General features: G+C 44.6%; 1 pseudogene; it reads left to right on the forward strand.

Moving 5' to 3' along the window:
* Nucleotides 1-3,111: 3,111 nt before the first annotated feature.
* Nucleotides 3,112-3,956, forward strand: LOC147444495 (uncharacterized; annotated as a pseudogene).
* Nucleotides 3,957-10,277: the final 6,321 nt, after the last annotated feature.

A 10,277-nucleotide genomic window follows, 5' to 3' on the forward strand; every position in this document is an offset into this window, starting at 1 on the left:
CCTCGAGCCTGTCATGGTAAAGCAAACAGGGGGCACCACCTAGCTTCAGCGGCTAGGACGCAAACAACACACCACCATAACAAAGTTTTCATCCAAGAGAGATGGATGCTTGGGAGCAATGATGAAGAGGAAAGGGAATGAGATCAAGAGAGAGAGAGAGAGAGAGAGAGAGAGAGAGAGAGAGAGTGAGGGAGGGGGTATAGCGGCTTAGTACTTAGGCACCACAAAAGGATGGCGAATCCGCACACCCTTCACACATACACAAGCTCACTCCAAGCACAAGACTAGGTGGCGATTCTGCACACCTCACATGGGCAAAACATTGCAAGAAAACATACTCACAAAACCTCAAGCTTTATTTAGAGAATAAGGCGATGAAATGGGGAGCATAGGGTAGGGGAATGAGAAGGGAGAGAGTGGTAGAGCACATAGCGGATAGGTGGGAGTTGATGGCGAAGATTCGCACGAGGGTTATGGCCATCATCCTTCATTTAGTTGCTCTTCATCTTCCATAGCCAAGGGTGTAGAGGTCATGCTCAAGACAAGCATGGTGATTGCGGTGATGGTGATGGTGTGGGTGTGTGTGTGTGTGCACTAGGCACACACAATGCATAGTGTACTCTTTGGTGATGGTGTGTGTTTAGTGTGATAGTGACCCCTCTTTATATAGGGGAGGAGGGGGGAGAAATTCTAGAATTTAGAAATGAAGAAATCATTATCTACATAGGCCATGTGATTGTGGGCCCCACTTGTCTGGCTGTTTGTATATGTGCCAGAACAACAATCTCATGAGAGAGAGACTAAGAGAGAGAGATGGGTTGATGAAAAAAGTGAGAGGTGACATGGAGAATAAAGTAATTACAAGAGGGGAGTGTGTTCAGAGGTGAATCTGTGTGCAGATGTGTGTGAACACAAGAAAAATCAGGTAACCACCGGGTGGGGATGGGTCTGTGGGTACCTTTTTCAGTGAAACTGAGTGTGTGTGAATGTGGGGGAGGTTTTTTAGCTACAATACAAGAGACATGGCGCCCTTTAGAGAGAGAGGGGGGTATTTGGGTCATGGGATATGATAGGAGAGAGAAAGAGGGGGTGGGGTATACTATTTTGGAAGATAGGGTAAGTTGCATGTGAGTTAGGGTGCATTATTGGTGAGTTATAATGCATTATTGGTGAGAGGTGGGGTAGCTTGAGGGGAGAGAGAAAGGAGAAAGGACAAGGGGAAGAGAGAGGGGGTTGACCTTTTGAGTGGAGGAGAGGAAAAGGGACACACGGTGGGGCATCAGTGAAGAAAAAGGAGGCAAGGTGGGGATGGGCTGCCCCGCAGGCATGAGGTGGCCTATTTTACCTTTCTCATATATTTACATAATCATACTTTATTTTTTTCTTACTTTTCCAATGCCTTTTATCACTCCCTCCCTAAGAGGAGGTTTCCATGGGGTGGGGACGAGAGAAGAGGGGTATGGGAGCTTGGCTTGTGAAAAGCCCCCATCAATGGTTTCCCTTTTTGGTAATGAAAAGGAAGTGTTTTGATTGGTCATTTACCTCATTGATTGAATGGGATAGGAATCCTAAGAAAATGTAATGAAGAGATTTATTTTGAGAATGAGATCATGAATATATCTAGGTATATCTATTATATCTATCTGCTTTTACTTATACCTCATCCACAAGGCTCCAAGTGGCGTCATGATGAGATTGTTAGTGATAGGCTGTGTGCATCCATTTTGCTAGCCTTGCCTGCATTAATCAATGGAGCGGAGCCCCCCTTCTGGTCTACGTCCGCAAAGCTCACAAGCAAGGGCATGCGAGGCCAATTCTTACAGAAATAATCCTTCAACCCGTGATGCTCCCACTGTTATTTGCAGCCCCTTCTGGACTAGCCATCAATTCTTAACCCTTTTGGTGATCTTTTGCCCCTCTCTCTCTCTCTCTGCCACTGTGTGTTTGTCTCTCTTGTCGCAAGGGATCTTCATCTTTGGCTGCATTTGGCCTCCATGACTTTCCAAAAAAATCACGTTGACAACGCCATCGTTGAGATGGACGATACTCATGATCTGAACTCCACATCCACAACTCAAGAGATGGAGGTCACTACCTTTCCACAACATGAGGGGAGATCAGCTCTCTGGACTTTTTACGTGGAACCCTCCACCATCATCATCAATTTTGCTTTCTCTTCCGCGAACCATCAACCAATGAGAGTTTCCTTGCGTTCTCCTTTTGAGTCAATATTGGGCTACAGCTTCTCAGAAAACCTAGAAATCTCCATTTATAGCTACGCCTCTTCAGCTTCCATTTTTAGATTTGTCGCCTCAACAACAACGACCAGAATGCAAGTCTCACTTTCCAAACAACTGCATGACCTATTCATGCAGCTTCAATTCTATCGCTAAACCTCCCATCCACTATGCTCCTTTGGTCTAGACATAACATCAGCAACAATAAAAAGTGGAGATCTGACTGAAGCTAAAGCTCAACTCTCGTGGAAGTTGAGAAAAGTTCACAATATATGTTATTGTAGTCATGTCTAACTACACATATACCTCTACTGCAAAGAGAGATCAGGGACACATCAATCCTGTGTTTCAACTCTGTCTACAAAACATGGAGCTGGTCAACCTTTCAATCCTCAGGTCTTTGTACTGTGCCAACTAATTTGTTTCTCTTTAACGAAGTAGAGCTGCCGTGCTGAGCATCATGGAAAATTCACAAGCCAAAATTTTGTGGCATGCGGTGGCCATTCTTTTCCTCATATCAATCCCTTCCTCCAACTCTGCCACCAGCTTGTGCCCCATGGCTTCACCTTCACCTTTGTCAACACCCATCATATTCATCGACTGCATAGTGCCAATCAAGATGCAAATTCAAATGATTCTCAACATGCGAATGGCCTTGCCCACAATAATAGTGTCGTCAACACCCATCAACTTGTTAGTGGCCATGCTTTCCCTGTACAAGAAGAGGATAGTAGTATAGGGAAGCCGCAACTTATATTTAAAGAGGCGCATGTAGCCAATGGTGAAGCCAGGGGTTCTCCTCAGGCCAATGGCCATGCCCACACCATCAACACACATCACCTTCGGGGACACAACCATGTACAAGAGGAGAAGTATGACAATGACACAAATCATGAAAAAAAACACTTTCATGATACACAAGAACATCAAAAATAGAAGGGATGGCATGCCATCCGCATGGTGATGTTGAAAGGCAGATGCGCACTAGAAGCGCATGCCCACTTGATGATTGCTATGGAGGCATTCAATACGGCAGCCCAAACCATGAAGGAGCCGGTGGATCAACTCATCTCCAACATCATATAAGAGCAAAAAGTGGTGTTTGTTTGGATAGACATCTTACTAGGCTGGAATGATGCCATTGCGAGCAAGTTTGGGCTGCCTTAGGTTTGCTTTTGGGCGGGTTTAGTAGAGCGACATGCTCAACACTTATTGACTTGGGTGCCCGTAGTAGCAAGTAATTTTTGTGCTTGATCCTGTTACTTATATGTATGTAGATGCAACATGTATTGGAGATGTCTCTCTCTCTCTCTCTCTCTCACACACACACACACACACACACACACACACACACACACACACACACACACACACACACACACACACACACACACACACACACACACAGAGTTACCATTTTTCACGAACAAGCAAGATGCGGAGGTGCCTACAATTGACGACATTCCTAGGCTGCCTCCAACGTGGCTTCCTGACGTACCCAGGGTGTGGGATGATATGGGAAAGTTACAATACGAGCTTCTCAAGTATTTTCACAATGCCCATAAAGCGCGTTTTCTGCTCCTCAACACGTTCGCTGAGGTAGACCATAGAGGGCCAATTGGTACATGCATTGATTTCCAAGGGCTATGCCATCGGCCTTTGAGCAGGGCCACTGCTTCCCTCGTGATATATTTTGAGGTCCGAACACAACGCCAATAAGCTACAAGGAGGACAATAATGTAGTACAGTTAAGGGACAGGTTGTTCAGAGAGGATATAAGCTGCTTGAGGGTCAATAATCGGGCCATGAGGTAGTGGCTGCAAGACGACGATAGATGGAAGTTGAGGGATTAATATTGGCAACGAGCATGAAGATCAGGAGTGTTAAGTATGGAGCCTGATTTACCCTTGTAATTTTCTGTGGTAAAAGCGCACATTTGTAAGGCCCCCATTATGAGGAGAAGCCATCGTGCGTGAAGGAAAATCACTCACCGGAAACCAAAATTTTCACGGACAAGAATCAGGGGCAACTTTAAAGGCCTCGGGGGCCTCTGCCCCCGAGACTTTTTTTTTCACCGGAATATTCTTTTTCGCCGGAATATTATGACCGGACGGCGGCCGGAAAGTGGTCGGAAAACAACCGGTCGGTTGGCCGGTGGCTGGTAGTCAATGGCCGGTGGCCGGTGGCCGAATTCAATGGCCGGCGGCCGAATTCAAAAGCGGACTTGTCTTCTCAAGGGTGGCCACACATGGGCGGATTGGAGGGTCCGATTTGGACTTATTCGCACAAGGGCGGCTACACATGGCTGTCTCTCATAAGAGAGGGCAACCCTTTTGGCCTATAAAAGGAGGCCATTTCTACACACATTTCATAGTGTGAAGTTGATGCAACAAGGTGAGTGTGAGGTGGTGAGAGTGAAGCAAGGCGGGAGCTCCATTAAGGGTATAATCCCTTTGTAAACTACTTCTTGTTTTGAAGTACTAAAGCCATTGAGTGGCTGCTTTCCCGTGGACGTAGCCCACATTGGGTGAACCACGTATATCGTGTGTACTCTCTCTCTCTCTCTCTCTCTACTCTCAAGGAAAGGATTCCTTGAATTGAGTGGGAGTTATGGCGGAGGAAGGGAAGCTCAAGATTGAGAAAGTCAACGGCAAAAACTACCAACATTGGAAGATGCAGATTGAAGACTATCTCTACCAGAAGGACCTCTATTTGCCACTAGGCGGTCTTGCGAAGAAGCCTGCAATAATGGCAGATGAAGCATGGATTTTCATTGATCGAAAGCCACTGGGAACAATCCGGTTAAGCTTGGCGTCAACGGTGGCCTTCAATGTTTCGGAGATGAAGACCACGGAGGACTTGATGAAGTCACTTGACGACTTCTACGAGAAACCATCGTCATCCAATAAGGTATTTCTTATGAAGCGCTTGTTCAATCTAAAGATGACAGAGAATGGTTCAGTTACAGAACACCTAAATGACTTTAACACAAACATAAGTCAACTTCGATCAGTGAAAATCAATTTCAATGACGAAGTGCGAGCTCTCCTTATACTATCATCTCTACCGGATAGTTGGGACAGCCTTGTGATGGCTGTAAGTAATTCTATCTCTGGCACAAATACTCTTAAGTTTGATGATGTTGTGGGTGTTCTCCTAAGCGAGGAAATGCGAAGGAGAAGCACAGGAGAATCATCAAGTGCTGCAATATCAGTGGAAACAAGAGGAAGGTTTAAGGAGAGGTTCAAAAACCAAAATGGTCGTGATCGCTCAAGGCGGAGCAAGTCACGCACAAAGTCAGTTCTTGAATGTTGGAACTGCAGCAAGAAGGGGCACGTCAAGAAGGATTGCTGGTCCAAGAAGAAGAAGGAGACAGAGTCTCAAGACAACAAGCCAACATCGGAGGCCAATGTGGCAGGTAAAGTAGAGCAAGATGCTCTAATTCTCTCATTAGACAATGTGTCTAATTCCTGGATAGTAGATTCCGGGGCTTCATTCCATGCGACACCACACAAGCAACATTTCCAAGACTACACCAAAGGTAATTTTGGGTATGTATACTTGGGAGATGATGAAGCTTGTGAGATTGTCGGCAAAGGTACAGTTTCTGTCAAAACTGCTAACGGAAATGAATTTAAGCTTAAAGATGTTAGGCATGTTCCTTCTCTTCGCAAAAAATTGATCTCTACAGGACAATTGGACGATGAAGGTCACAACATTGCATTCGGAAACAAACGGTGGAAGATATCAAAGGGATCTTTGGTGGTTGCCAAGGGTGAAAAAGTCGGTACACTTTACTTATGTACTGTTAGCACGCAACCTTCAGCTTGTGCAGCAACTACAGAAGTTGACAGTGCGGTGTGGCACTACCGACTTGGGCATATGAGTGCGAAAGGAATGCAAATCCTTCAAACAAAGAAGCTTCTACCAGGTTTGAAAGAAGTGGACTTAGAGTTCTGTGAAGATTGTGTTTATGGTAAACAAAAGAGGGTAAAATTTCAAAAATCAGGAAATGAAAGAAAAAATAAAAAACTTGAGTTGGTTCATTCTGATGTTTGGGGTCCTGCAAGTACACCATCACTTGGTGGCTCATTGTACTATGTAACATTAATAGACGATGCGACTAGAAAAACATGGGTTTATGTCATGAAGAATAAATCCGATGTATTTTCCATATTTCAAAGGTGGAAAGCCTTTGTGGAGAATGAAACAGGTACCAAGGTTAAATGCCTCAGATCCGATAATGGAGGCGAATATTGCAACCAAGCTTTTGAAAGATTTTGTGCTAGCAATGGCATTCGGAGGCAAAGGACAACCCCAAGGACACCTCAAAAAAATGGGATTTCGGAAAGGATGAATAGGACAATCATGGAACGAGCACGAAGCATGTGGCTACATGCAGGCCTACCGCTTGAGCTTTGGGCGGAAGCTGTAAGTACGTCTGTGTACTTAATCAATCGGTCACCCTCAACGGTATTGGATGGGGGAGTTCCAGAAGAGGCATGGACATGTAAACCGGTGAATTATGCATTCTCAAAGTTTTGGGGTGTGAGGCTTTCATGCACATAGATAGAAGCCTAAGATCAAAGTTAGATGCAAAGTCCAAAAAGTGTTTCTTCATTGGCTATGGAGAAGGAGACTTTGGGTATCGCCTATGGAATCCTGAAGATGGTAAAATCTTAAGGAGTAGGGATGTAATTTTTAACGAACAAAATATGCACAAAGATTACTTGGAAAGAAAACAAACAAAAGAAACAGGTGATGAGTACATGGAGCTTGAGGACGGTGAAGACTCAAGGACTGCAAACGGTGACAATGTGCAACAACGTCAACCAAATGAGGAGCCTCAACCTATTCCCCGAAGATCTACAAGAGCAAGTAGACCTCCAGAAAGGTTTGTTCCTTCCTTCAACCATCTCTTGATCTCAGATTCTGGAGAGTCGGAATCATATGAAGAAGCTATGCAACATGAATCCAAAGAAGAATGGACGAAGAGCATGCAAGTGGAGATGGACTCACTACATCGCAACCAAACATGGGAGTTGGTTGAGTTGCCTAAAGGTAAGCGGGCACTTCAAAACAAATGGGTGTACAAGCTAAAGGAAGAAGAAGGTGGGAAGAAAATGTACAAGTCTAGGCTTGTGGTAAAAGGTTTTTCTCAAAAGAAAGAAATTGACTTCAATGAAATATTTTCTCCTGTTGTAAAAATGAACTCAATTAGGCTTGTCTTAAGCCTTGTGGCTGCTGATGATCTAAATCTCGAGCAAATGGATGTAAATACGGCATTCCCTCACGGTGACTTAGAGGAGGAAATCTACATGCTTCAACCAAAGGGGTATGAAGTAAAAGGTAAGGAGAAAATGGTTTGCAAATTAAAGAAGAGCTTGTATGGTTTAAAGCAAGCATCAAGACAATGGTACTTGAAGTTTGATCGATGGATATGGGATCATGGATTCACAAGATGCAACTCGGATCACTGCGTCTACACGGAGAATTTGGGAGATGGGAAATTCATCATCCTAATGTTGTATGTTGATGACATGTTGATTGCAAGTGCTAACATGCAGGACATCAAAGACCTAAAAGAGAAGCTCTCCAAATCTTTTTTAATGAAAGATTTAGGTGCTGCAAAGAGGATACTTGGTATGAAAATATCAAGGGACAGGACGAAGAAGAAAATAAAGCTATCTCAAGAAGATTACATCAAGAAGGTACTAGAAAGGTTTGCAATGCAAAATGCAAAACCAGTTTCTACACCTTTGGCTGGTCATTTTAAACTAACAATAGATATGTGTCCAAAGACACAAGAGGAGATAACCTATATGTCTAAAGTTCCATATGCTGCAGCGGTAGGTTCTCTAATGTATGCTATGGTCTGGACAAGGCCAGACATTGCACATGCAGTGGGAGTTGTGAGTAGGTTCATGGACAACCCAGGTAAAGAGCATTGAGAGCTGTGAAGTGGATACTTAGTTATCTAAAAGGGACAACAACAAATGCTTTGTATTTTGGAGGAACTGATATTTTTCTAGAAGGGTATGCTGATGCTGATATGGCAGGTGACAAAGATACTCGAAGGAGTACTACTCGCTATGTGTTCACGGTTGGAGGCATAATAGTAAGCTGGGCTTCAAAGCTGCAGAAAGTGGTTTCACTTTCTACCACGGAAGCAGAGTATGTAGCAATGACGGAGGCAAGCAAAGAAATTATGTGGCTTCATAGATTCTTAGAAGAGCTTGGATTCAAACAAGACAATTGTGTCTTGTACAATGATAGCCAAAGCGCTATCCATCTTGCGAAGAACTCAGCCTTTCATTCAAGGACAAAGCACATTGAGGTGAGATATCACTTCATACGCACTCTTTTGGAAGAGGGACAACTAAAGCTAGGAAAGGTGCATACAAGTGAAAATCCTGCAGACATGTTTACAAAGGTGGTCAACAAGGAGAAGTTGAGCTTTTGCTCATCTTCAATCGGCATTCAAGGATAAGAAGCCAGAATGGAAAGCAGTCACAGGTTTGGTTTGGAGATCAGTCTCCAAGTGGGAGATTGTTAAGTATGGAGCCTGATTTACCCTTGTAATTTTCTGTGGTAAAAGTGCACATTTGTAAGGCCCCCATTATGAGGAGAAGCCATCGTGCGTGAAGGAAAATCACTCACCGGAAACCAAAATTTTCACGGACAAGAATCAGGGGCAACTTTAAAGGCCTTGGGGACGGAGGCCCCCGAGACTTTTTTTTTCGCCGGAATATTATGGCCGGACGGCGGACGGAAAGTGGTCGGAAAACAACCGGTCGGTTGGCCGGTGGCCGGTATTCAATGGCCGATGGCCGGTGGTCGGAAGTCAATGGCCGGTGGCCGAATTCAAAAGCGGACTTGTCTTCTCAAGGGCGGCCACACATGGGCGGATTGGAGGGTCCGATTTGAACTTGTTCGCACAGGGGCGGCTACACATGGCTGTCTCTCATAAGAGAGGGCAACCCTTTTGGCCTATAAAAGGAGGCCATTTCTACACACATTTCATAGTGTGAAGTTGATGCAACAAGGTGAGTGTGAGGTGGTGAGAGTGAAGCAAGGCGGAAGCTCCATTAAGGGTATAATCCCTTTGTAAACTACTTCTTGTTTTGAAGTACTAAAGCCATTGAGTGGCTGCTTTCCCGTGGACGTAGCCCACATTGGGTGAACCACTACTTTGGCTATTGTCCAAAGTTATGTGTCGATGATGTCTTTATTCTTCTTGTAGATTAAGTATGGAAAGTATGTTTGATCATAGCATACACCAAACATGATACGAGTAAGAAAGTAGGGTAATTTTGCATCTCAAGTGGCATCCAATTCATGTGTGAGGTATATTAAGCCCTAGAGGAGCCTCGTGATTATTTGACACCCCTTCTTGTAGGTGGGATCAATTGGTGGCGATGGGATTGGTTTTGCACCGCTCGATGGAGGACTAATCCCCAAGGGATCACCATGCGATCACAATTAACGTGAATCCCAAGTAAATTCAATGTGAACATCAAGTGACCGTCAAGTGATCTCCGTGTGAATCCCAATCGATATGTGATGACCTTGTGAACCCACCTATTCCAAAACCATCCCAAAGTGATCTCCGAGGGAGCACCATGTGATCCCCACCCCGTTATTTTAACCATATCATTCTTTGTTCTCACCCTTGTTTCAAGTGAGGCATGATAGCTTAATGTGAGAATCATAGCCTCTCGTTTGGGAGGTGGTGGGTTCTGGTCTTAACCTGATTGAAATCCTTTTATTATTGAGAATAAATGGACAGTTTACATCTTCAAGGATCGTGGACCGTCGATCCCACCTGACAAGGGGGGTGTCAATAGTCCCAAGGCTAGAGGAGTATGTAAGAGGACTTTGCCCCCATCTATACTACTATAAAAGGGGGAATGATTCCAGCCCCTCCCCCGAGCACGAGTCGACTCTAGCTCACTTTGGCCAACCTTCAGCAGTGTGACTTGCAGCCCAGTTCATAGAGAGAGAGAGAGAGAGAGACACACACACACACACACACACACA

This window comes from Adiantum capillus-veneris, chromosome 13 (assembly GCF_014529385.1).
Source record: "Adiantum capillus-veneris isolate H3 chromosome 13, ASM1452938v2, whole genome shotgun sequence".
Taxonomy (NCBI): Eukaryota; Viridiplantae; Streptophyta; class Polypodiopsida; order Polypodiales; family Pteridaceae; genus Adiantum; species Adiantum capillus-veneris.